This window comes from Pan paniscus, chromosome 8 (genome assembly GCF_029289425.2).
Source record: "Pan paniscus chromosome 8, NHGRI_mPanPan1-v2.0_pri, whole genome shotgun sequence".
Lineage (NCBI taxonomy): Eukaryota > Metazoa > Chordata > Mammalia > Primates > Hominidae > Pan > Pan paniscus.
This window is the reverse complement of record NC_073257.2, coordinates 104278412-104305434: the sequence shown is the minus strand read 5'-3', so window position 1 is coordinate 104305434 and position 27023 is coordinate 104278412. Positions and strand designations below refer to the sequence as shown.

General features: G+C 41.7%; 1 protein-coding gene and 1 long non-coding RNA gene across 12 annotated transcripts in view; one reads left to right on the top strand and one right to left on the bottom strand.

The window, feature by feature from the left end:
- Nucleotides 1-27023, top strand: part of CPEB3 (cytoplasmic polyadenylation element binding protein 3) — a 244676-nt gene that overhangs the window by 24265 nt on the left and 193388 nt on the right. For 2 of the 11 annotated variants that reach the window (XM_055093136.1, XM_055093134.1), the window contains exon 1: nucleotides 24807-24934. The exons of 7 other annotated variants lie outside the window; for them this stretch is intronic. The gene's annotated coding sequence lies outside the window, so the exon portion shown is untranslated. Of the gene's footprint in view, nucleotides 1-24806; nucleotides 24935-26871; nucleotides 27014-27023 lie in introns of those variants that run through there. 2 more of the 11 variants (XM_034931094.3, XM_034931095.3) reach the window with 2 other exon arrangements.
- On the bottom strand, nucleotides 18848-26963 carry LOC117974690 (uncharacterized). The gene is made up of 3 exons (XR_004664794.3): nucleotides 26830-26963; nucleotides 24695-24866; nucleotides 18848-22506 (listed from the first exon to the last, which is right to left on the bottom strand). It is a non-coding gene; the product is annotated as an uncharacterized LOC117974690 (long non-coding RNA).

The following is a 27023-nucleotide window of genomic DNA, read 5'->3' as shown; positions in this document are numbered from 1 at the left end:
GATCGTGCCACTGCAGTCCATCCTGGCAACAGAGCGAGACTACATCTCTAAATAAATAAATAAATTTTATAGGTCAACGCAAGCTCTTTTGATTTTAAAGGAAAATTTCAAGAATCCTTCCATGATTTTGTTAATCAATAATAAACATGGCTTTCATTGGAGGTGTTCAGTTCACTTCCTGTTCAGTCCTTTCCATCTCTGCCACCATCATCACACTCATCCTTACCTGCCTGGATAATATAATAACCAATCTCCTAATCTGTTTCTGTTTCTACTCTTAACTCTGCCACAGTCTGTTCTTCACACACAGCCAAGGTGACCTTTTTAAAGCATGTCACAGCTCTGCTTAAAACTCTCCAGGGGATTCCCATCACACTTAAAAAAATTCTTAACTTAGTCTAAAAGGTCCCCTCTATGATCTGGCTGCTGACTGCCTTTCACACCTCATCTTGTATTGCTTTCCTTCTGGTCCACTTACCCTCTAGCTCCAATAGATTGTGTGTTCCTCTAAAGCAGGAGTCTTGGCAGAGGTCAAATTTTTCTGGAGACCTGTTTTTATACTGCCAAAACTAAGAATGGTTTTTATATTTTTAAAGGGTTGTAAAACAACAAGAACAAGAAGAATATGTAACAAGAGACTTTCTGTGACTTAACAAAGCCTAAAATATTTACTATGTGGTGCTACAGAAAAAATTTGCCAACCCCAGCTTGAAAGCCTTACTCCTGCATTAGGATTTTCACATTAGTTGTTCCCTCTGCATCCTCTACCACCAGCCATATGGATGGCTCCTTCTTTTAATTCACGTTTCATCTAGTCAAGGAGGCCTTTAATGAGCATCTTTTTTTTTTTGGAGATGAAGTCTTGCTCTTGTCCCCCAGGCTGGAGTGTGATGGCGCAATCTTGGCTCACTGCAACCTCCGCCTCCTGGGTTCAAGTGATTCTCCTGCCTTAGCCTCCCAAGTAGCTGGGATTACAGGTGCCTGCCACCACGCCCGGCTAATTTTTGTATTTTTAGTAGAGATGGGGTTTCACCATGTTGGCCAGGCTCGTCTCGAACTCCTGAACTCAGGTGATCTGCCCACCTCAGCCTCCCAAAGTGCTGGGATTACAGGCGCGAGCCACCGTGCCCAGCCATGACCATCTAAGCTAAATATTCTACCAGATCTGTCAGTCACATCACCCTTTTGTTCTTTCTAGCGCTTATACCCATCTGATTTTTTTTTAGTTTTTGTTTTTAGTAGCCATCCTTTTCCTTCCCCCTCCCGCTTCCCATTGTAGGATAAGCTTGTCTTTTTGGTTTCCTACTTTTGAGTACTCTTGATCATGCATGTAGACGGAAAGAGGAATAGTAAGTGTTGGGAGCCCACCATATAATAGGTGCTCAGTAAATGTATTGAATTAATGAATTTGAAGATGATTTCTGCATATGAAGCTTAGGGCTTGTGCTTTCTTTTTTGTTATAAGAGGACCAACCGTGCAAACTGCAGTGACTTTAGAAAGAAGCCTCTTTAGAAAGGAGAGGCAAAACAATACCTTTCCCTTAAGAGAACAGATAAACTTCTCTTTTCCTCCTCCTGCCTCTTCTGGGAAAGGCTGGGGTTGTTTAGAGTGGGATGTTTCAAAGGAATGCTTTATGGGCTGTCTTAGTTTGTTTTCTGTCGCTTATGACAGAATATTGGAAAGTGGGTAATTTATAAAGAAAATAAATTTATTTCTTACAGTTATGTAGGCTGAGAAGTCTAAGGCTGAGGTGCTGTATCTGCCACATCTGTTGAGGCCCTTCTTGCTGGTGGAGACTGCAGAGTCCCAAGGCTGTGTAGGGCATCACATGTCGAGGGCACTAAGCTCAGGTTTCTCTTCCTCTTCTTGTAAAGCCAACAGTCCCACCTTTATCATAATCCATTAATTCATTAACCCATTAATCCATGAGTGGATTAATCCATTCATGAGGGCAGAGCCCACATAATCTAGTTACCTCCTCAAGGCTCCACCTCTCAACACTGCCACGCTGGGGATTAAGTTTCAAAATGAGTTTTGGAGGACACAAACATTCAAACCGTAGCAAGAGTTTCTATTTGAAAAAAAAAAAAAAGAAAACTATTTTTTCCTTTCATCTTTTTCTTTCTTTCTTTTTTTTTTTTGAGATGGAGTTTTGCTCTTGTTGCCCAGGCTGAGTGCAATGGCATGATCTTGGCTAACTACACCTTCTGCCTCCTGAGTTCAAGCGATTCTCCTGCCTCAGCCTCCCGAGTTGCTGGGATTACAGGCCACTACGCCTGGCTAATTTTGTTATTTTTAGTAGATGGGGTTTCACCATGTTGGTCAGGCTGGTCTCAAACTCCTGACCTCAGGTGATCCACCTGCCTCGGCCTCCCAAAGTGCTGGGATTACAGGCATGAGCCACCGTGCCCGCCCTGTCTTTTTCTTTTGGGAGAGACATTTTTCATAAGGCTAAGACTAATTGAAGTCTCTGTCACTAAGAAGCTCTGAGGCTTTTAGGTGAAGAGTTTAGGTGGAGGCTTCTGCCTGGGAGATGGGTTTAACTCTGCAACACTAAGAGGAGCTAGGCTTGGTCTCAAAAGAGAAGCTGAGAACAATCTGAATAGGGCTTGTTCTAGGTGATTAGGTCTTGGGGAGAAAGGTAAAAGGCCCAACAACCACAAGTCTTGGATTTTTCTGAAATTTATTTCAAATTCTCAGACCATATGCTTTGACTTTATTTTTTTTTTGAGGCGGAGTCTTGCTGTGTTGCCCAGGGTGGAGTGCAGTGTCAGGATCGGCTCACTGCAACCTCCGCCTCCTGGGTTCAAGTGTTTCTCCTGCCTCAGCCTCCCAAGAAGCTGGGACCACAGGCGCACACCATCACACCTAATTTTTGTATTTCTAGTGGAGATGGAGTTTCACCATGTTGGCCAGGCTGGTCTCAAACTCCTGACCTCAGGTGATCCGCCCACCTTGGCCTCCCAAAGTGCTAGGATTACAGGATTGAGCCACATGCCCGACCTTAAATTTTTTTTATAGACAAGAGTCTATGTTGTGCAACCTGGTCTCAGTGATCGTCGTCCTGCCTCGGCCTCCCATTGTGTTGGGATTACAGGTATGAAACATTGTGCCCGGCCATCCAGCTGTGTTTTTATATTCCTTCAGTCAAACGATTTTTTTTTTTTTTTTTTTTTTGAGACGGAGTCTCACTCTGTCACCCAGGCTGGAGTGCAGTGGCGTGATCTCAGCTCACTGCAACCTCTGCCTCCCGGGTTCAAGCAATTCTTGTGCCTCAGCCTTCTGAGTAGCTGAGATTACAGGCTTGCGCCACCATGCCAGGCTAAGCCTGACTTTTGATTGAGAAAAAACATGATTACCAAAGGAAGAAACACCTGAAGGCAGAGGCCTGATTGTATGCAAAGAAAATGTAGACACTGATGTTATTCCTAGTTATGCCTGGGTGTGGCAGTTGGTGAGGGATAACAGTTAAGCCTTGGAATAAAAGTAGACCTGAGCTTATTCACCTACTAGTTATGTCACCTTGGGTAAATTATTGATCATTTCTTTTCTTTTTTTTTTTTTGAGATGGAGTCTCACTCTGTCCCCCAGGCTGGAGTGCAGTGGCGTGATCTCAGCTTACTGCAACCTCCACCTCCTAGGTTCAAGTGATTCTCCCACCTCAGCCTCCCAAGTAGTTGGGATTGCAGGCATGCACCACCATGCCCAGCTAATTTTTATATTTTTGTAGAGACAGGGTTTTACCATGTTGTCCAGGCTGGTCTTGAACTCCTGACCTCAGGTGATCTGCCTGCCTTGGCATCCCAAAGTGCTGGGATTATAGGCGTGAGTCACTGCAACCAGCCATTATTGATTATTTCTAAGTTTCCTTATCTGAAAGATGAGAAGAATGATAGCTTCCGTCCTTTAGGGTTATTATGAGGATTAACTGATAAGACATATAAAATTCTTATCTAGATGCCTACATAGACTAAATGATCAGGGAATGCTAGTTAGTATAAACATCATCACCAGATGATGAGGAAATTCTCTCAATACATAAATTTTTAAAACTAATTTTAAAATGTGGCTAGGTGCAGTGGCTCATGCATGTAATTCTTGTGCTTTGGGAGACCAACAGGGAGGATCCCTTAAGACCAGGAGTTTGAGACCAGCTTGGGCAACATAACAAGACCCCATCTCTACAAAATATTTTTTTAAAAATTGACATCCTGTGGCTGTGTAAGAATATGTCCCACTGTATATTTTGCTTCCGTAAGCAGGAAACAGGATATAGGAAGAGGTAGGACAAGAAATACCTGCATAGCAAGATTATTGTTTTTCTAGAAGCATGGGCTTAACACAACTAATTTGACTCCTGATATTAAGTGGGAAGAAGAGAAGAAAATCTACACTTAAGTGTAGATTCTAGACCATCCCATCCACTGGACGATCTCATCCACATGTCAGTATTAGCTTTGGCTTTCATACATTGACCTTTACTGCTTTACGGTTTATTAAAAATGCTTTATTGGGCTGGGCACAGTGGCTCACGAGGCCCGTAATCCCAACACTTTGGGAGGCCAAGTTGGGCGGATCACTTGAGGCCAGGAGTTCGAGACTGGCCTGGCCAACATGGCGAAACCCCATCTCTACGAAAAATACAAAAATTTGCCAGGTGTGGTGGTGCATGCCTGTAATCCCAGCTACTCCTGGGGCTGAGGCGTGAGAATTGCTTGAACCTGGGAGGCGGAGGTTGCAGTGAGCCGAGATCGAGCCATTGCATTCTAGCCTGGGCTATGGAGTGAGAGACTGTCTCCAACAACAACAAAAAAATGCTTTCGGCCGAGTGCTATGGCTCATGCCTACAGTCCCAGCACTTTGAGAGGCTGAGGCGGGAGGACTGCTTGAGCCCAGGAATTTGAGACCAGCCTGGGCAACCTAGTGAGACCTCGTCTCTACAAACAAAAAAGAGGCAGGAGGATTTTTTTTCTTGAGCCTTGGAGTCAAGACTGCAGTGAGCCACAATCACGCTGCTGTGCTCCCCGCTGGGATACAGGAGTAAGAAGACACTGTCTCAAAAAAAAGATGCTTTAATGCACACTTATATGATTCTAATTATTTAGGCAGCTGTTAATATTATCTCTATTTTATTCCAGAGGAAACAAAGACTGAGAAATTGAGAACATGGGGTTGTTTATTTATTTATTTATTTTTTTAAAATTTAAAAAAGAGACAAGATCTCTGTATGTTGCCCAGGCTGGTCTTGAACTCCTGGGCTCAAGCAATCCTCCCCCCTCAGCCTCCCAAAGTGCTGGGATTATAGGCGTGAGCTACCTTGCCTTGCCAAGAACATGGGTTTTAGAGCTAGATTGCCTGGGTTGGAATCCTGGCTTCTCTACTTGCCAACATTATAACCCAGGACAAGTTACTTTAGCCTCAGAGTCCTCATCTGTGAAATGGGGATAATGAAGGTACTTAACTCTTAGAGTTGTACGAAATTATTCTTCATGTAAATAAAGTACATATCATTACAAGTAATATGAGTTCAATAAATATTTGTTATTATTATCACCTAGGGACAGGCAGCTAGTAAGTGGTAGTGCTAGTATCTGCATTTAGATAATTAGATTTTATATCCCATGTTCTTTTTACACATCATCTCCATAATATAATGTTGATACCCTGTTACTGTGATGATATCATTATCTGTTAGCAGCATTAGGGCAGGTGGTCTAATTTCTTTTTCAAAAGTGGTAGATTCATCTAAAGTATCTCTCTTAGGACATTTGGTGCATATATCTATTTCTCAGCTTCCTCAAGAAGAGAACAGATATGACTTCAGATTACAGCTATGCCAAAAACCTATAGATATTGCTTCAGTTGGTTAGAGCAAGGGGCTGAGGATACCAGTCTGCAACATGACAAGACAGAAATAACACATATTAAATTGAACCATTGGGAGACTTGTAGTATAGTTGAAAAGGCTTGCTTACTAATGAATTGGAAGACTTGAATTCTAATCTTGGACTCACCACTTATTAGTTGTGTCTTGTAACATCTCTGAGCCTGGATTTTCACATCTTTAAGGTGGGGATCCCAACAGTCATCCTAAGTGCTGTTGCCTGCTCACATAGTCCCTTTGTAGAAATTCAGAAAAAAGAGGCTAGGTGTGGTGGCTCATGCCTGTAATCCCACCACTTTAGGAGGCCGAGGTGGGTGGATCACCTGAGGTCAGGAGTTCGAGACCAGCCTGACCAACATGGTGAAACCTTGTCTCTACTAAAAATACAAAAAATTTGCCAGACATTGTGGTGGGCGCCTGTAATCCCAGCTACTTGGGAGGCTGAGGCAGAAGAATTCCTTGAACCCAGGAGGTAGAGGTTGCAGTGAGCTGAGATCACGCCATTGCACTCCAGCCTGGGCACAAAGTGAGACTGTGTCTCAAAAAAAACAAAACAAAACAAAACAGAAAAAGGGACCCCTTCCTTTGGACAGATGCAGCTTTACAGTAAGGTTTATAAGCTTGGTGAGAAGAGCATGGTCTAAATTTCAGTCTTCACTAGCCTTCTTGGCTAGCCTTCTGGCACACTGAACAGTCTGCAGAAGTGAATGAATGTGAGGATCCTGTCTATACTGTCTTTCACTGCACAGGGCTGTTAACATCAAGTGAGATAATAAAGGTGAAGGAGTTAGATAAAGTCTAATGCCTTTGTGAATGTAAGACACTGATATTACACAAATACTGCTTGGTTTCAAATACTAGAATCCAAGGGCTACCTGCGTAGACATATTGACTATTGCCCTTTTTTTTTTTTCCCTGATGATCCCTATGACTCATCAGCTTGTACAGAACCTACTAGCTACTGGCTGTTAAGGCAGAGGTTGTAGCAAACAAAGGTTTTTTTCATTACTTCAGGCCTGGACCAGCCTTGCTCACTGGATCTCTGAAGACTAAAATTAGTACTTTTGATGAATAATCATCTTAAAAACAGTCAATTGGCCAGGTGCAGTGGCTCACGCCTGTAATCCCAGCACTTTGGGAGGCCGAGGCAGGTGGATCACCTGAGGTCAGGAGTTCGAGACCAGCCTGGCCAACATGGCGAAACCCCGTCTCTACTAAAAATACAAAAATTAGCTGGGTATGGTGGTGTGCGCCTGTAATCCCAGCTACTCGGGAGGCTGAAGCAGGATAATTGCTTGAGCCCGGGAGGTGGAATAGGTGGAATGAGCTGAGATGGTGCGCTATTGCACTCCAGCTTGGGCAACAGAGCAGGACTCAGCCTCAAAAAGAAGAAGAATAAAACAAACAGTCAAAAAATTATCTTGAAGACAAATGATTTTTTTTTTTTTTTGAGAAGGAGTTTTGCTCTTGTTGCCCAGGCTGGAGTGCAGTGGTGTGGTCCCGGCTCACTGAAACCTCTGCTTCCTGGGTTCAAGTGATTCTCCTGTCTCAGCCTCCTGAGTAGCTGGGATTACAGGCGCATGCCACCACACCTGGCTAATTTTTGTATTTTTAGTAGAGATGGGGTTTCATCATATTGGTCAGGCTGTTCTCAAGCTCCTGACCTCAGGTGATCTGCCCGCCTCTGCCTCCCAAAGTGCTGGGATTACAGGCATGAGCCACCACGCCCAGCCAGAAGACATGATTTTAGGATACCCTGCAGTAAGACTGGGTCTTGCCCATCAATGATATTCAGAATTATTTGGTTAGAGCTTATCTCTGGTTTTCAGGGAAAGGTCATTACATAAAAGCTTTGTGTCAGTGGGAGAAAGAAAAGTTGCTGAACCACAATTTGCCCTCTTAACACAACTTTGAAGTCCAAGCTATCTCCTGGTCTTCATGGATCAAGTAGGACAAAAGGACTTGCTTGTGTGAGGAGCCAAAAGACAGCTGTAGAGTCAAGCAGAACTGAAATTAGGTCCTAGTTCTGCCACGAGTTTTGTGACAGTGGGCAGGTAAGTCACCTAAGTTTATGTTTTGTCATCTGCAACTAGGGACAAGAACAGTATTTACCTCATAGATTTATTGTATGGGTTAAATGAATTAATGTGTGGAAGTACCTAGCATTGTATCAAGCACACAGTATTTGCCACATAAACGTTAGCTGCAATTGTTACTAAGCTCTATGCAAGATATTATACTGGCTCTGAGAAAGAAAAAAAGATAAGTTGCAGTGCCTGGCCTCAAGAAGCTTAGAGTTCTAGTTTGGTAATTAACATAATTATATGCCAGAAGAGGTAAACAGAAATGCAAATGCAAAGCAATAAATATGTGGTACAGATAGATGATTTTTTTTTTTTTTTGAGATGGAATTTTGCTCTTGTTTCCCAGGCTGGAGTGCAGTGGCACGATCTCGGCTCACTGCAACTTCCGCCTCCCGGGTTCAAGAGATTCTCCTGCCTCAGCCTCCCTAGTAGCTGGGATTATAGGCATGTGCCACCACGCCCGGCTAATTTTGTATTTTTAGTAGAGATGGGATTTCTCCATGTTGGTCAGGCTTATCTCGAACTCCTGACCTCAGGTGATCTGCCCACCTCGGCTTCCCAAAGTGCTGGGATTACAGGCATGAGCCACCGCACCCGGCCATAGATGATATTGTTAGGAGGTAGGGTTTGAGCAGGGCTGTAAAGAAAGGACAGAATGGCTGGGCGTGGCAGCTCATACCTGTAATCCCAGTACTTTGGGAGGCTGAGGTGGGTGGATCACCTGAGGTCAGGAGTTTGAGACCAGCCTGGCCAACAGGGTGAAACCCCATCTCTACTAAAAATACAAAAATTAGCCAGGCATGATGGCGTGTACCTGTAATCCCTGCTACTCAGGAGTCTGAGGCAGGAGAATTGCTTGAACCCGGGAGGTGGAGATTGCAGTGAGCTGAGATTGCACCACTGCATTCCAGCCTGGGCAACAGAGTGAGACTGTCTCAAAGAAAAAAAAGAAAGAAAGAAAGGGCCAGGCGTGGTGGCTCGTGCCTGTAATCCCAGCACTTTGGGAGGCTGAGGCAGGCGAATCATGAGGTCAAGAGATCGAGACCATCCTGGCTAATATGGTGAAAACCCCATCTCTACTAAAAATACAAAAAAATTACTCAGTGTGGTGGTGGGTGCCTGTAGTTCCAGCTACTCAGGAAGCTGAGTCAAGAGACTCTGTTTAAAAAAGAAAAAATTTATATAAAAATATCTGATCTAGTGAACATTTTTTGACCTAAGATGAACACAAATACATGAAATATATATATATATAAATATTAGTTCAAAAAATATAATTGAAGTCTGGAAACTGAACATAGATGAAGGCTACTCATCTTTTTCTCCTATTCCTATGGAATATGCACACATGTATACTTGTGTCATAATCTGAAAAGGAATCTCCAGCTAATAAACATCAGCTATAAGTATTTAATTTATCTGCACTATTTCATTATCATATGATGGTATGATGAAGAAGAATGACAAAGTATTAAATATATTAGGATGTTGGCCAGGCACGGTGGCTCACGCCTATAATCTCAGCACTTTGGGAGGCTGAGGAGGGTGGATCACCTGAGGTCAGGAGTTCAAGACCAGCCTGGCCAACATGTCAAAATCCCGTCTCTACTAAAAATACAAAAATTAGCCAGGTGTGGTGGCGGGTGCCTTTAATCCCAGCTACTCAGGAGGCTGAGGCAGGATAATTGCATGAACCCGGGAGGTGGAGGTTGCAGTGAGCCGAGATGGTACACCATTGCACTCCAGCCTGGGTGACAGAGTGAGACTTGGTTTCAGAAAAAAAAAAAAAGAAAGAAAAAAATATATATATTAGGATGTTAAAAGGGACTTAATATTATTTGGCATATTGAAAGAGTTGAGAGGCCGGGCACGATAACTCACGCTTGTAATCCCAGCACTTTGGTAGGCTGAGGTGGGCGAATCATCTGAGGTCAGGAGTGTGAGACCAGCCTGGCCAACATGGTGAAACCCCATCTCTATCGAAAATACAAAAATTAGCTGGGCATGGTGGTGGGTGCCTGTGATCCCAGCTACTCAGGAGGCTGAGGCAGGAGAATCGCTTGAACCTAGGAGGCAGAGGTTGCAGTGAGCTGAGATTGTGCCACTGCACTCCATCCTGGGTGACAAGAGTGAAACTCCATCTCAAAAAAAAAAAAAAAAAAAAAAAGTTGAGGTCCTTTTCTACATTATTACATTATCAGGAACCGGATTCTGTTTTTTTATACTATTTATACATTGTTTTTATGTGGAAGCTAATTTCTAGTGGAAGTATACACTGCTGCAAGCTTTCTAAAGCAATTTGTTGGCAAGGTGGTTCACGCCTGTAATCCCAGCACTTGGGAGGCCAAGGCAGGAGGATTGCCTGAGCCCAGGAGTTTGAAACCAGCCTGGGCAACATGGCGAAACTCTATCTATATTAAAAATACAAAAAATTATCTGGGTGTGGTGGCCCAAGCCTGTAATCCCAGCTACTTGGGGGACTGAGGCAGGAGGATCACTTGAGCCTGCGAGGTTGAGGCTGCAGTGAGCTCTGATGGTACCACTGCACTCCAACCTGGGAGACAGAGGCCCTGCCTTAAAAAAAAAAAAAAATAAATAATTTGTTAATATGTATCAAAATCAATGTTATGCCTTCCAATTGAGCAATTTCTTCTTTAGAAATATGGCTTAAGGAAACAGTCAGTTTGGAAAATAGTGAAAACTTGGAAACAAATCAAATATCTTCCAACAGGAGAAAGGTAAATTATACTGAATTTCAATATGGAATGTCTTCATAAACATTAAACTTTGTATTATTAAGCATAGGGTTTTTGGAACACATTCTATGGCAATAGAATCCATAGAACTTCTCTTTGTCTAATGTTAAAGAAGTGCTTTACATTTCAACAAATTGGGATAAAAGGTATCTGTTCTTTGATTTGATAAACAAACTTTTATCCAGTATCTCTATGTTTTAGGCCCAGTACCTGGGTTACAAAGATGAATATAGTCCCAAACCTGGAGGTCTTCTAGGAAAGGCAGATGTGTAAACAAATAATTACACTGAAATATGAAGAATAAATACTGTAATAGAGATATATGTGTATTACAAAGTTGTATAAAGGAAGGAATCAGCAATTCTGCTTACATGGTCAAGGAAAGCTTCAAATAATGGACATTTGAGTTAGGTTGGCATGGCTGGGAAGAGTACGTGTAGAAGAGTTAAGTTTGGGCTGGGCACAGTGGCTCATGTGTGTAATCCCAGTACTTTGAGAGGCTGAGGTGGGCGGATCACGAGGTCAAGAGATCGAGACCATCCTGGCCAACATGGTGAAACCCCATCTACTAAAAATACAAAAATTAGCTGGGTGTGGTGGCACGTGCCTGTAGTCCCAGCTACTCAGGAGGCTGAGGCAGGAGAATTGCTTGAACCCGGGAGGCGGAGGTTGCAGTGAGCCAAGATGCGCCACCGCACTCCAGCTGGGCAACAGAGTGAGACTCTGTCTCAAAAAAAAAAAAAAAAAAAAAAAAGGTTTGTATTTTATCCTCATGGCAAGGGAAAAGTTATTGGAGAGTTTTAGGAAGGGGCATAACATGGTAAAACTATGTTCGAATGATTACTCAGGATTTAGTATGGAGGCCACATTTGGAAGAATACTAGATGAGAGACATTAGGAGATCACTGCTGTAGTTCAGGTACAGTATTATACTGGTTGTGAATGGAGACGATAGGATGTCAGTCAGAAATTTAGGAGGCAGGATTAATAAGTTTTATCAACCAGTTGGACTTGTCTCTCAGGGAAAAGGGGAAGAATCATGTCCAGGTTCCTAACTTGTGTGACTACACTGATGGTGGTGCCATTAAATAGGATAAGTTAACCAAATATAAATGCACAAGCAAATTTATGGGAGAAGAGGTGCTAATAGGATCTTCTGATAGAGAAATAGTTAAAAGCAGTCTGTAGCTTAAAAACATTTCATCCGGAGACCTAAACAGTGGTGAACTTTATGAATATAACATTGATTAGGGAGAGTATGCAGAATTAGGAGAACCCTGGGGGAGACTGTATTTAGGGGCAGAAGATTGAGAAGAAACATTAAGAGATAAGTAAAGATGCAGGAGAGCAGTATCTTAAATGAAAATGGAATAGTGTTGTATTAGTTTGCTACTGTTGTGTAACAAATCATCACAAGCTTAATGGCTTAAAACAACATTTATTAACTAACAGTTCCATAGGTCAGAAGTGTGGTGCACCACGGTTAGGTTCTTTGCTCAGGGTGTTAATAGACTGAAATCAAGATGGTGGCCCTGTGGAGTTCTCATCTAGAAGCTCTTGGGAGAAATCCATCTTCAAGTGTCTTCTTGTTGGAAGAATTGCAGTTATAGGATGTGGGTTCTTTTTTAGCTTCTAGCCTGGAATCTTGGGAAGGCATCTTAAATTCTTATCAGAGGTGTTTTATGAAGAATGCACAAAGAAAATAGAACTTGAAAAGTGTTAGTTGGTCATTGGTGACTTTGGTAATGTCAGTACCAAGAGCAATTTTTGTAGAATGGTAGAGGCAGAAGCCAGACTGCAGTAAGTTGGGGAGTTAACTGGAAGTAAGGAAGTTAACTAAGATCTAGAGGTTTCTTTCAAATAGCCTGCCAGGAATGGGAATGAGAGAGCTGAGAATAATTAAACTAATGAGCTAGGTCTCAAGGAAACTAGAAGGAATGGGTTCTAGACCACAGATGGAGGGATTAATTGTGGTCTTGTAGGGAGACCCAGCTTCCTCTGAGAAAGGAGGAAAGGGAATATGAAAGGGAATACAGGTAAGTTTGTAAGGGAGGGCTTGTTGGTGGGCAGTAGGGAAATTGGAGACATTACTACCTAATAGCCTCAGTATTCTCTTAGGAGTTACAGACAAGAGAACTGGGTGCAGCAGCTCATGCCTGTAATCCCAACACTTTGCGAGGCCAAGGCAGGAGAATAACTGGAGGCCAGGCATTTGAAACTAGCCTGGGTGATGTGGCAGCACTCCATCGCCAGAAAAAAAAATAAAATAAAAATAAAAAATAAAAAAATAAGGAAAAGGGAAAAGGAAAGAAAAATTAGCTGGGTGTGGTGGTATATGCCGGTAGTCCTAGGTACTTGGGAGACTGAGGTGGGAGGATCTCTTGAGCCAAGGAGATCAAGGCTACAGTGAGAGCTATGATCATGCCACTGAACTCTGGCTTGGGTGACTGAGCGAGCAAGACTCTGTCTGTATAAAAAGAAAAATGTTAGAGACAAGGTCTATAAAAAAGGGAGGTAAAATTGGAATTGCTACTTTGTGGCCAGGAGGCCCTTCATAAAATTATGGAATGAATGAAACGAATTAACCCAAGACTAACAAACAGAGAGTGAGAAACATAAAAAAACCCAAGGTGCTCTCCAGATTGTCCACTAAGCCACATCTAGCTCACCTGGCTACCTTTTTGCTCCCTTTTCTCTTATTCTGTTCTCAAACTTAGTCATGTCTAGAATTACTTAACAGATCATCACTCAGAAGATGTGGACTTCCTGCATGTAAATTGCCTTAGCTTTTAACATTTTTAAAAGCTTTCTAGGTTACCTAGGGAATATTGAATAATTGACCAAAATTATTATTTCTTTTCTTACACTGTGAGCTCTTTGAAGTCAAGGAACTTTGCATTTTTTTTTTTAAAGGCAGGGTCTCACTCTGTTGCCCAGGCTGAGGTGCATTGACACAATCATGGCTCACTGCAGCCTCAACTTCCTGGGCTCAAGCAGTCCTCCCACCTCAGCCTCCTGAGCACCTGGGACCACAGGTGCACATCACCATGCTCAGCTAATTTTTAAATCTTTTGTAGAGATAAGGTCTCACTATATTGCCTAAGGTGGTCTCAAACTCTTGGGCTCAAGTGATTCTCCTAGTTCAGCCTCCCAAAGTTCTGGGATTACAGGCATGAGCTACCATGCCTGGCCACAGAATTTTGAGTCTTTTCAAACTCAAATCTTTACATTTGGTGCCTCTAGTACAGCCTGGCACATAGGGAACCCCTAGTTTATTTCTTTAGCTTAAATGACACAGACCTAAGGCTCCCCCTCCTATTTGGCCAGATCATACTATTTTTTTCTCTTTACCTTTACAAATATATTGTGTGTTTTGTAAACTTTAATAAATTTTTTTGAGGCAGAGTCTCACTGTCACCCAGGCTGTAGTGCAGTGGCACAATCACAGCTCACTGCAGCCTCAAACTCCCTGGGCTTTGGTGATGATTCCACCTCTGCCGCTCAAGTAGCTGGGACTATAGGCACATGCCACCATGCCTGGCTAATTTTTCTATTTGTATTTTTGTAAACTTTATGGAAGTACTGTATAACATGTACAGAAAATTACACAAAAAATAAGTGTTTAGTTTTCTGAATTTTCTTTTCTTTCTTTTGTTTTTTTTGTTTTGAGACAGAGTCTTGCTCTGTTGTCAGGCTGGAGTGCGGTGGTGCGATCTCGGCTCACTGCAACCTCCACCTCTCGGGTTCAAGTGATTCTCCTGCCTCAGCCTCCCAAGTAGCTGGGACAACAGGCGTGTGCCACCACACCTGGCTAATTTTTGTATATTTAGTAGAGATGGCATTTCACCATGTTGGCCAGGATGGTCTTGATCTCTTGACCTTGTGATCCGCCCGCCTCGGCCTCCCAAAGTGCTGGGATTACAGGCGTGAGCTACCGTGCCCAGCCTAGTTTTCTGAATTTTCAAAGTGAACACCCAGTTCAACAAACAGAATAAGTATGTCACCAGCATCCCTGAAGTCCCCTTTTATGTTCCCTAGCAATCATTATTTCCCTGTAAAGGCAATTACTATCTTGACTTCTAATACTGTAAATTAGTTTTATTATAACTTTAAGTTGGAGGTTGCAGTGAGCTGTCATCACACCACTTCACTCCAGCCTAGGCAACAGAGCGAGACCCTGTCTCAAAAAAAAAAGGAACTTTAAGTGGAATCATATAGCATATAGTATATACTTTTTTGCATCAGACATTTCACTTAGCATTGCATTCATGCAATTTATGTATGCTATTTATACAGTTGGAGTCAGGCCAGGCACAGTGGCTCACACATGTAATCTCAGCACTTTGGGAGGCCGAGGTGGGAGGATCACTTGAACTCAGGAATTTGAGATGAGCCTGGGCAACACGGCAAAACCCTCATCTCTACAAAAACATACAAAAATTAGCCAGGCATGGTGGCAGGCACCTGTAGTCCCAGCTACAAAAAAAAAAAAAAAAAAAAGTTGGCATCTATTCATTATCTTTGCCTTATCATATTCCATTATATGAGTCCCTCACACATTTATTTATCCATTCTATTACAGATGGATATTTGGGTTGTTTTCAGGTTTGGCTATTATGAATAATGCTGCTTCAAACATATCTTGGTGAACATGTCTGCATTTCTATTGGGTGTATAGCTAGAGGCTAAATTGCTGGGTCATAAGGTTTGTGAATGTTTAGCTTTAATAGACACTGCTAAATGATTTTGCATTGTGGTTGTATGGTTATACCGAATTATACTTTCACCAGCATTGTTTGAAAAATGGGTTGCTTAAAAAAAGGAGGGGTTGCTCCCATCCTTGCTAATGCTTGGTATTGTCTGCCTTTTCCAGTTTTAGCCATTCTGATTTTATTCTGCCTTTTTTTGTTTCTGTTGATTAGTGAGGTAGATCACCTTTTCATATGCTTTTTGGTCATTTGAATATCTTTCGGTGAAATCTTTTGCCTATTCTTGGGGGGATATTTACTCTTATTGATTTGTAGGAGTCCTTTATATATTCTGGTTACAAGTCTTTTGTTGAAAAAATATATATATATAGAGAGAGAGCATATATTCTCCCATTCTGTGAGTTTTTATTCGAATACTGTCTTACTTATGGTTACTGGTTTTGTGACTTCTTTTTTTTTTTTTCTTTTCGAGATGGAGTCTTGCTGTGCCACCCAGGCTGGAGTGCAGTGGCGTGATCTCGGCTCACTGCAACCTCTCCCTCCTGGGTTCAAACTATTCTCATGCCTCAGTCTCCCGAGTAGCTGGGATTACAGGCACCCATCACGACACCCGACCTTTTTTTCTTTCTGTTGGTGTCCCCTTCCAGGATGGGACCTGTTTAATAAATTGTTGATTGTCCCAGGTTTTCTTTTAAGGGCTTTTTTGTTTGTATTTTACAATTAGGCCTACAATCCATCTGGAATTGATTTTTGTATATAGTGTTGTAAGTATAAAAGTCTCTTTTTTGCCATATGGATATTCAGTTGACTCGAATACCCTTTATTGAAAAGACCATCTTTTCATTACTGCTTTGTCTTTTCATTACTGCTTTGTCTTTTCATTACTGTTACTGTTTTTGGAATTCTGGGGATCATACATAGATCCACCTATTTCTAGACTTTTTAATTTTGTTCTGTTTATTTGCTTATCCTGTTCCAATAACCACACCTACAGGTCTTGATATCTGATAGTGTAAGTCCTCTAGGTTTTTTTGTTGCCACCTAGATTACCTTGGTATTTTTGGCTGTTTGTATATAAATTTAAGTTTAAGTCAACAAATATTTACTGACTTCCTATTTCTTATGTGGTAGGCACAGTGATAGGTGTTGCAAATATAACTGTCAATAAGATAAGCTTGGTTCTTTCTTTGTAGTTGGGAAAGCAACTCATATAGGATGAGAAGAGGGCCTGGGATGAAGTCCGGAGGAACTCAGTATTTAAAGTCAGTTAGCAAAGAAGACTGAGAGAGAGCGAGAGAGAGAGAGAGAGAGAGCATACAATCCCACATGTTAGAAAACTAAGAAAGGACAGCATGAAGGAAGGAGGAAAAAGGAAGAAGGTACAGTCATGTGTTGCTTACCAACAAAGGGGATACTTTCTGAGAAATGCATCTTTAGGTGATTTTGTTGTGTCAGTTGTCATAAAGTGTACTTACACAAACCTAGATGGTAGAGCCTACTACCCACATAGGCTGTATAGTACAGCCTTTTGCTTCTAGCTTACAAACCTGTACAGCATGTTACCCCACAGAATGTTGTAGGCAGTTGTAACACAATGGTAGGTATTTGTATATCTAAACTTCAGAAGGGTACAGTAAAAATACAGTATAGGCTGGGCATGGTGGCTCATGCCTGTAATCCTAGCACTTTGGGAGGCTGAGGTGGGCGGATTGCCTGAGCTCAGGAGTTCAAGACCAGCCTGGGCAACGAAAGTTTCCCAAGAGATGGGAGTGAAACTCCATCTCTACTAAAGATACAAAAAAAAAAAAAAAAAAAAAAATTAACTGTGTGTGTGGTGGCAGGCGCCTGTAGTCCCAGCTACTTGGGATGCTAAGCCATGAGAATTGCTTGAACCTGGGAGGTGGAGGTTGCAGTGAGCCGCGATTATGCCACTGCACTCCAGCCTGGGCAACAGAGTGAGACTCTGTCTCAAAACAAACAAACAAAAAATGGTATAAAAGATACATATATTAAAAAAGGTACCCATGTATAGGGCACTTACCATGAATTGAGCTTGCAGGAATGGAAGTTGTTCTAGTGTGAGTCAGTGAGTGAGCAGTAAATGAATGTGAAGGCGTAGGATTTTACTATATACTACTGTAGACTTTATAAACATTGTACACTTAGGCCACACTAAATTTATAAAAAGAACTTTTCTTCAATAATAAATTGACCCCCCTCCAAGAAAATTGACCTTAGCTTATTGCAATATTTTAACTTTTTAAACTTTAAAATTTTTTTTTAAAAAATTGGCCGGGTGCAGTGGCTCACACCTGTAAATCCCAGCACTTTGGGAGGCTGAGGGTGGGCGGATCACGAGGTCAGGAGATGGAGACCATCCTGGCTAACACGGTGAAACCCCGTCACTACTAAAAATACAAAAAATTAGCCGGGTGTGGTGGAGTGCGCCTGTAGTCCCAGCTACTCGGGAGGCTGAGGCAGGAGAATGGCGTGAACCCAGGAGGCCGAGCTGGCAGTGAGCTCAGATCACGCCACTGCACTCTAGCCTGGGCGACAGAGCAAGACTCTGTCTCAAAAGAAAAAAAAATTGACACTTGTAATAACAGCTTAAAATAAAAATACATTGTATAGCTATATAACATATATATATATATGAGATGGAGTCTCACTCTGTTGTCCAGGCTGGAGTGCAGTGGTGTGATCTGGGCTCACTGCAACCTCCGCCTCCCAAGTTCAAGCGATTCTCCTGCCTCAGCCTCTGAAGTAGCTGGGACTACAGGTGCCTGCCACCACGCCCAGCTATTTTTTTGTATTTTTAGTAGAGACAGGGTTTCACTATGTTGACCAAGGCTGGTTTCAAACTCCTTACCTCAAGTAATCTTCCTGCTTCGGCCTCCCAAAGTGCTGGGAATACAGGCATGAGCCACCGCTCCTGGCCCAAAAATATTTTTTATACCCTTATTCTGTAAACTTTTTTCAACTTTTAAAATTTCTAATTTTTTTTTTACTTTTTTATTTTTTATTTTTATTTTTGAGAGTCTCACTCTGTTGCCCAGGCTGGAGTGCAATGGCGTGATCTCAGCTCACTGCAACCTCCACTTCCCAAGTTCAAGTGATTCTCCTGCCTCAACCTCCCGAGTAGTTGGGATTACAGGCATGCACCACCTTTCTACTAAAGAGTACACTGTAAAATAATGATAAAAAGTAAATACAAGAACCAACAACAGTAATTTATTATAATTATCAAGTATTTTGTACTGTACATAATTGTATGTGCTATAATTTTTTTTTTTGAGACAGAGTCTCGCTCTGTCACCAGACTGGAGTGCAGTGGCACGATCTTGGCTCACTGCAACCTCTGCCTTCAGGGTTCAAGAGATTCTCCTGCCTCAGCCTCCTGAGTAGCTGGGACTACAGGCACGTGCCACCATGCCCAGCTAATTTTTTTGTGTTTTTAGTAGAGATGGGGTTTCACCATGTTGGCCAGGATGGTCTCAATCTCCTGACCTCGTGATCCGCCTGCCTTGGCCTCCCAAAGTGCTAGAATTACAGGCATGAGCCACCATGCCCGGCCTTATGTGCTATAATTTTATAAAACTGGCAGCACAGTGGCTTTGTTTACACCAGTATCACAACAAATACGTGAGTGATGCTTTTGCAGTATGACATTGACAGCTACAAAGTGAGGAGGTGATTGGAATTTTTCAGCTTCATTATAATCTTTGGGACCATCATTGTGTATGTGGTTTGACTGGAATATTGTTAATGCTATGCATAACTGTATATCCAGAAAGAGTGGTCAGTTATGTCAATGTTGCTGCAAGGTCAAGCAAGATAGACTGACAAACATCCATTGGACTTAGCTCAGGGCGTCTATTATAATCTTGGAGAAACAATTTCTGTGGAAGGGCGGGGTGTGTGTCTGTTACTTCATGATGGTAATCAAATAGTCTACATACTACTGAACATCATAAAAGCCAAATGGTTTTCTATTTTATACCACTCCCCTTCCCATCCTTGCAGCTAAGGGAATATTAATTGCTCTTCTAAATGAATTTAATACTTAACTTGAACCTGGCTGTTTTAAGTAATAGAAAAACTATGCTTTATTCATCCATCCATTTATCCGTATATTTAGCAAGCATGTATAGTGCACCTACCAACTACCCAGGACATATAAGCATTGTGCTAGGGATGTAAGTAGGGAAGGAAAAGAAGGAAGGAAGCTCAAAATGATGTATTTGACCCATGTACAGTTGTCCTTTCTTATCTGTGGGTTCCATATCCACATATTCTTTGATTCAACCAACCGCAGATCAAAAATATTTGGAAAAAAAAGTGAATGCTTGCATTTGTACTGAACACTTACAAACTTTTTTTGTCATTATTCCCTAAACAATATAGTATAACAACTATTTACATAACACTTACATTGTATTAGGTATTATAAGTAACCTAGAGATGATTTAAAGTATACAGGAGGATGTGCATAGGTTGTATGCAAATACTATGCCATTTTACATAAGGAACTTACTTGAGCATCCATGGATTTTGATATTTGGTGGGGTAGGGGGTTTGGAACTAAGCCCACAAGATACCGAGGAATAACTATGTATCTCAGTGAGTTAATTCTGTGAAGTATTTTTATAGCCTTTAATGGCTACTCGAAAGGGGTTTATGCTGTGAGGCAGAGGTTGCAGTGAGCCAAGATCACACCACTGCACTCCAGCCTAGATGACAGAGCAAGACTCTGTCTCAAAGAAAAACAAAAACAAAAACAAAACAAAGGATGGGGGGCAGTGGTTTAAGGTGAAGTTCTGTGATCTCAAGATAAAATTTCAGAAAGTGCCTCTTTTTTGGCTAGGTGCGTTGGCTCACACCTGTAATCCCAGCCTTTGGGAAGCTGAGGCAGGCGGATCTCTTGAGGTCAAGAGTTCGAGACCAGCCTGGTGAACAAGGTGAAACCCCGTCTCTACTTAAAATATAAAAATTAGCCTGTAATCCCAGAACTTTGGGAGGCCATGGTGGGTGGATCACCTGAGGTCGGGAGCTCGACACCAGCCTGACCAACACGGAGAAACCCCATCTCTACTAAAAATACAAAATTAGCTGGGCATGGTGGCACATGCCTGTAATCCCAGCTACTCGGGAGGCTGAGGCAGGAGAATCGCTTGACCTGGGGAGGCAAAGGTCATGGTGAGCTGAGATCGCGCCACTGCACTCCAGCCTGGGCAACAAGAGTGAAACTCCATCTCAAAACAAATAATAAAATAAAATAAAATAAAATAAAATAAAATAAAATAAAATAATTAGGCTTGGTGGTGCGTGCCTGTAGTCCCAACTACTCAAGATGCTGAGGCAGGAGAATTGCTTGAACCTGGGAGGTGGAGGTTGCAGTTAGCTGAGGTCGTGCCACTGCACTCCAGCTTGGGTGACACAGCAAGACTCTGTCTCAGAAAAAACAATAAAAAAATAAAGAAGGTACCTCTTTTATGGTTAAGTAAAAAAACAACATTTCAGTAGAGAAGGGCTTTGTTCTTGTTGAGGGTTCTCTGATAATTTTTCTTTTCTTCGTCTGTATTTATACCTTGGTGCTTATGTTCGAGTCATTTTCTTTTTAGATTTGAGGCTCATTTTAGGGGAAAAAAAGCAGAGATTAGTGTGTTTTTCAATACAATACAGTCCCATTAAGTATGGGCAGTGTTAATTATGGTTTAACAAGGGTTAGAGCCAAAGTTTATTTTTGTCCATTGTGCATATTAATAGACCTGCACTTGGAGTCAGGTGGATTAACAAATGCCCAGAGAAACCATTTCAAGTCATAACTTTGAAAGGAATAACTTAAAAATTTCTATGTTACTGATTAAAAGTTGACATCCTAGACCGGGCGTGGTGGCTTTTGCCTGTAATCCCAGCACTTTGGGAGGCCGAGGCGGGTGGATCATGAGGTAAGGAGATCAAGACACTCCTGGCTAACACGGTGAAACCCCGTCTCTACTAAAAATACAAAAAATTAGCTGGGCGTGGTGGTGGGTGCCTGAAACCCCAGCTACTTGGGAGGCTGAGGCAGGAGAATCGCTTGGACCCAGGAGGCGGAGGTTGCAGTGAGCCCGAGATTGTGCCACTGCACTCCAGCCTGGGCAACAGAGTGAGACTCCGTCTCAAAAAAAAAAAAAAGTTGACATCCTAATTTCAAATAATTTAAAAAATCTATTTCTTAAAGCTGTAAGGATGTTATGAAGGATTATTTTACTTTAGAGTACTTGAAAATCCATTTCTTAAAGCTATAAGGACATTATGAAGGGTATTTTTATTTTATTTTATTTTTTTGTTTTTGAGATGGAGTCTCGCTCTGTCTCCCAGGCTGGAGTGCAGTGGCGCGATCTTGGCTCACTGCAAGCTCCGCCTCCCGGGTTCACGCCATTCTCCTGCCTCAGCCTCCCGAGTAGCCGGGACTACAGGCGCCTGCCACCATGCCCGACTAATTTTTTGTATTTTTAGTAGAGACGGGGTTTCACCGTGTTAGCCAGGATGGTCTTGATCTGCTGACCTCGTGATCCGCCTGCCTTGGCCTCCCAAAGTGCTGGGATTACAGGCTTGAGCCACCGCGCCTGGCCTATTTTGTTTATTTTTGAGATGGAGTCTTGCCCTGTCTCCCAGGCTGGAGTGCAATGGTGCGGTCTTGGCTCACTGCAACCCCCACCTCCCAGGTTCTAGTGATTCTCCTGCCTCAGCCTCCCGAGTAGATGGGATTACAGGCGCCTGCCACCACATCTGGCTAATTTTTTATAGTTTCAGTAGAGACGGGGTTTCACCGTGTTGGTCAGGCTGGTTTCAAACTCCTGAACTCAGGTGATCCAGCCGCCTCGGCCTCCCAAAATGCTGGGATTACAGGCATGAGCCACCGTGCCCGGCTATTTTATTTTAGTTAGAATACTTGAAAATGTGGCAAAAGTTTGGTAGGTTAGCAAAGTCTTCAGGAATAACATTAACCTTGGGTTGATCCTTGCAAATTTTGGAATCCAAATAGTGACCACAGCACCTTGGCAAAAGTGGAGCTTTCTTTAGGAGGCTAGAGGAAGAGAAAAAATGGGAAATATAAGCTAAGGTCACATTACAGTAGGAATAAGTAAACATTTAGTTGTTTTACGTAGATCTTTTGGTGGATTCGTTCAAAATGATTCTTTTCTTGCAGACTTAGGCTAGAATCTTAGGGGGTCAAAAAATAGATTCTTGGCCAGGCACGGTGGCTCATGTCTGTAATCCCATCACTTTGGGAGGCCGAGGTGGGCAGATCACGAGGTCAGGAGTTTGAGACCAGCCTGACCACTGTTGTGAAACCTTTTCTCTACTAAAAATACAAAAATTAGCTGGGAATTGGTGGCATGCGCCTGTAATCCCAGCTACTCAAGAGGCTGAGGTAGGAGAATCACTTGAACCTGGGAGGTGGAGGTTGCAGTGAGACGAGATCACACCACTGCACTCCAGCCTGGGTGACAGAGCGAGACTCAGTCTCAAAAAAAAAAAAAAAAAAAGACTCTTTTCTTAGGTTTTTGTTTGTTTTAAGAAATAACTAGAAACAAAGATTACAATATGCTGCAAATCAGTGGTTTCTGGTAATACTTCAGTTCTGATTGGTGAAGAAGGGAAATAGAAAATTAAGACAATTTTAAATGATGACATTTTCAGTTACAAGTTCAATCAGCATAGTCATCAACTGACATTTATTGCTAACCCCTTGGGTGAGTGGCACTGAACCAAATCCCACAAGAAATATCTTCTGCCTACGTGAACAAACCGGTTCTTGAACTATTGCTTTCAGAAGCTATAGATAATAGCAATTGATTTTAATATGTTGTGAGATTCTAGCCTTGGAATCATGAGGTTAAAATAGGAAAAACCATACCAAAAAACAGTTTTTAATAGAAACTTGGCCAGGTGCGGTGGCTCATGCCTGTAATCCCAGTACTTTGGGAGGCAGAGGCGGGCGGATCACGAGGTCAGGAGATCGAGACCATCCTGGCTAACACAGTGAAAACCCTTTTCTACTAAAAATACAAAAAATGAGCTGGGCGTGGTGGCATGCGCCTGTAGTCCCAGCTACTTGGGAGGCTGAGGCAGGAGAATCGCTTGAACCCAGGAGGCAGAGGTTGCAATGAGCTGAGATCGCACCACTGTACTCCAGCCTAGGCAACAGAGAGAGACTCCATCTCAAAAAAAAAGAAAACTGTATCTACTGTTTGTCTTAAAGAAAGAAGTCATTGTCTTATGCAATGTAACACTAAACATGTACAATTGTTATTATTATTAGTTTTTTTTTTGAGACAGGGTCTTACTCTGTCACCCAGGCTGGAGTGCAGTGGCCTGATCTCAGCTCACTGCAACCTCTACCTCCCAGGTTCAAGCGATTCTCCTGCCTCAGCCTCCCGAGTAGCTGGGATTACAGGCTCCTGCCACCATGCTCAGCTAATTTTTGTATTTTTAGTAGAGATGGGGTTTCACCATGTGGGCCAGGCTGGTCTCGAACTCCTGACCTCAGGTGATCCGCCCTCCTCGGCCTCCCAAAGCGCTGGGATTACAGGCATGAGCCACCCTGCCCGGCAACATATACAATTGTTTTTAAATATTTCACCAAATATTATTTTAGTATAAGAGTTGAATTTTATTTGAGTAATCCTTTGTATGAATAATGCAAGGTGAACTTTTATTTTGACAAGTAAAAATAAGGAGGTGAGTTGGTTCAGAGCTTATCAGGTACAATCTTAAAATAAGTGATTTGTTCCTGCATTGAAAACTAAAATACAAGAAATCTGGTGGATGTCAAAAATTTATGACTAAAATCTATTTTTACCTGACCCTCCAAGGTTGACATCACATTTAACATTAAGGTGTTTTTTATTCTAAATTAAAAGTGATTCTTTTATGCCATCTCTGCTGAAAAATTTAAAAAATTATTTAAGTGTTTAAGTATGGTCAGATTTTAAGTATCTAACATTCTCCAGTAGTTCACCCTCCCTTGCCTATTCCTCTCCACCCCAGTCTCTTTCTAGTAGGATTCCTGTTGCTGGCTACCCAGTCATTACCATTCTAACCATTTAAGGTAGCTCTGCTTGGTTTATTTATTCTGAATACTACAATTCAGTTTCCCTTTATCCTGGCTTCCTATGGCAAGTTGACAAACCGGTTTATTTTTTTCCCTTTTATTTCAACAACTCGTGATTTAGATTGGTTAGGAGGATATAATGTAATCAGGACACAACCTTTTCCCCTCAGAATCTGTATTTGTGAGACTTCCTCCTTTCCCGGCTGAACGTGCTGAAGTCAGACCGAGTACCTTGTGAAGGACTTCAGCCCCCACAGTTCCTTGTGTGCGCATGCCCTCTCATCTTACAGTTGTCAAAGTGCTTTTGCCAGAGCGGTCACATAATCAACCTGAAAGAAGAAAATAAATACTGTATACTTTTAAATTTTATCGATTCTTAAAAACTGGACACTCAAAGGTAACTGCTACTAAGATTTTGTTACTTGAAATTGGGTTATTGCATGTAAAAGAATATCTATTGTGTGTGGTGGGGGAGGGGAAGGAGGTATCTATTTCTCACTTTGCTGTAAATAAGCAAAAACAAAAACACAACAAGAAAAAACCCAAAAAAACAAAAAACAACCCCAAGAACACAAAACAAACTATACAGGCAGTTGCTGAGAGACGTTGAATACTACCTTTGCAAATTTTATGTTAATCTATTGCTTACCTTTTGTTTGAAAAGGTCTTATTTATTAAAGGTGGGTCTTGACCTTGACAGAGTGAATTTATGCAGAAAGCAAAATTTATATTTTTAAGGAGTGTTGAGGAGAGAAATGGGTGTTCCTGGTATAAAATTTTTAAAATTCAATGAATATATTAACATTGATTACAGCTACTATAAAATGTTCTGAGTCCAGCTTACTTTTTGGCTTTTTTGCTGAGGTACAGCATTAATTTTTCCATGAAGAGCATGTAGTTTAAACTGAAGGCATTAACAGCAAGCATTGATACAAGCAACCGGAAAAGCTGAGTGATATTAAAATTATAATCAAATGCCTATTTCAGCCATGATGATATGGCTATTATAAAGACAATTCTAGCTCACTGGAAGTGACTCAAATCTCAGATTATAATGGTTTACTGCAGCACCGTTTAAACCAAGTATGAAAATGTCTCTTTCTATGACCATCTTCTTTGGCAGCAATAGAACTTTGTGCTGTCTAAATCAAAGCTTCATTTGCCTCTTTGTATTGTATTTTTGCAATACTGATCAAAGCCATTGTTTTAGACCAAGGGAACTGAGGAACATAAAAGCAATCTTAAATAGATTTTATTGGTAGTAGCCGGCAATCTGTGTTGTATATTATATTGAGTTGGGTTTTTTTCCCTGGGGGCGTTGAAGGGAGGAAAGGCAGGGGAATGAGGAATAGAAGGGAGAGCAAGGTGGCTGCGAAGCATTTCCTTTAGCCCACCACTATTTTGTGTATGAAACTTTGAAATAAAAGATACTAATGAACCATTTTAATGATAGTCTCTAATAAAATAATAGAACTACTTTTAATCCCATTTCTTGTCTGATATATTTTGCATAATAGTTAATATTTTCATTTTCTGATACCTTGATTTTAACAATAATTATTATCATGAGGATGTCTAGAGGCAGAGCTTCTGTGTGTATCTGAATGCCTTTTCACAAGTGTCCTGAGAAAGATTCCTCTCCAAGTATCTGGGTTAAGTAACTGCATTAAATTTGTTAATAACTTTGTTGCAATTGTACTGAATCATCATCTAAAAATAATTATATGTTTGGTCATATGCCCCTTTAACATTTCAAAATATTTGTTTTTAGGGTCTCAGCACTGTAATATTTATATATTTAAAGCAATTAACATGTTCTAAGGACAAGCTAACTACATGTATGGCAGTCTCCGGGTTTTGAGTGATTAGTAATTTTCATCCTTGAATAAGAAAACAGGCTGTATGGTAGAGGTGAATATAGCCCTTCTCTGTGAGATGGAAAATACCATACACTCCTTATATGGCTAAATGAAGCAGTGATGGCAATGCACTATAATTACAATGTATGAAAATTTGGGACTTTGTACTCCTCTATTTTTAACACTTTTGCTAGCATATGGTAATTCAGGGTCTTCAAACCATAGTGTTTCGCTGCTAATACTAGTGATAAGAGAATGGATTCTAAATTTGCCAAAGTCTTGTGACCAAGACAGCAGCAGGAGGATTCAAAATTGAAAATCTGGCAACCCCAGAATTATCTTGACTGTCCACTTAAATCTCTGAGGGTTTTTTTTAAAGCCCCACCCCCACCCTATCTCACAGGCGCTCGCTCGCTCGCGCGCACTCTCTGACCTTAAATCCAACCAGAAGCATTTCTCCACTCTGCAGAGAAATTCTTAGGCTCCTGTTGAGACCTGAAGCACTGCGATGCCAAGAAATCTCTTGTGCGGCAGAATTGGAGACAAGAAAATTTGGGAATAAGCAGAAAAACCATAATCCTTAGAGTAACAAGAAGCAAGCACTTCCAAACGTTTCAGTAGGTTTTT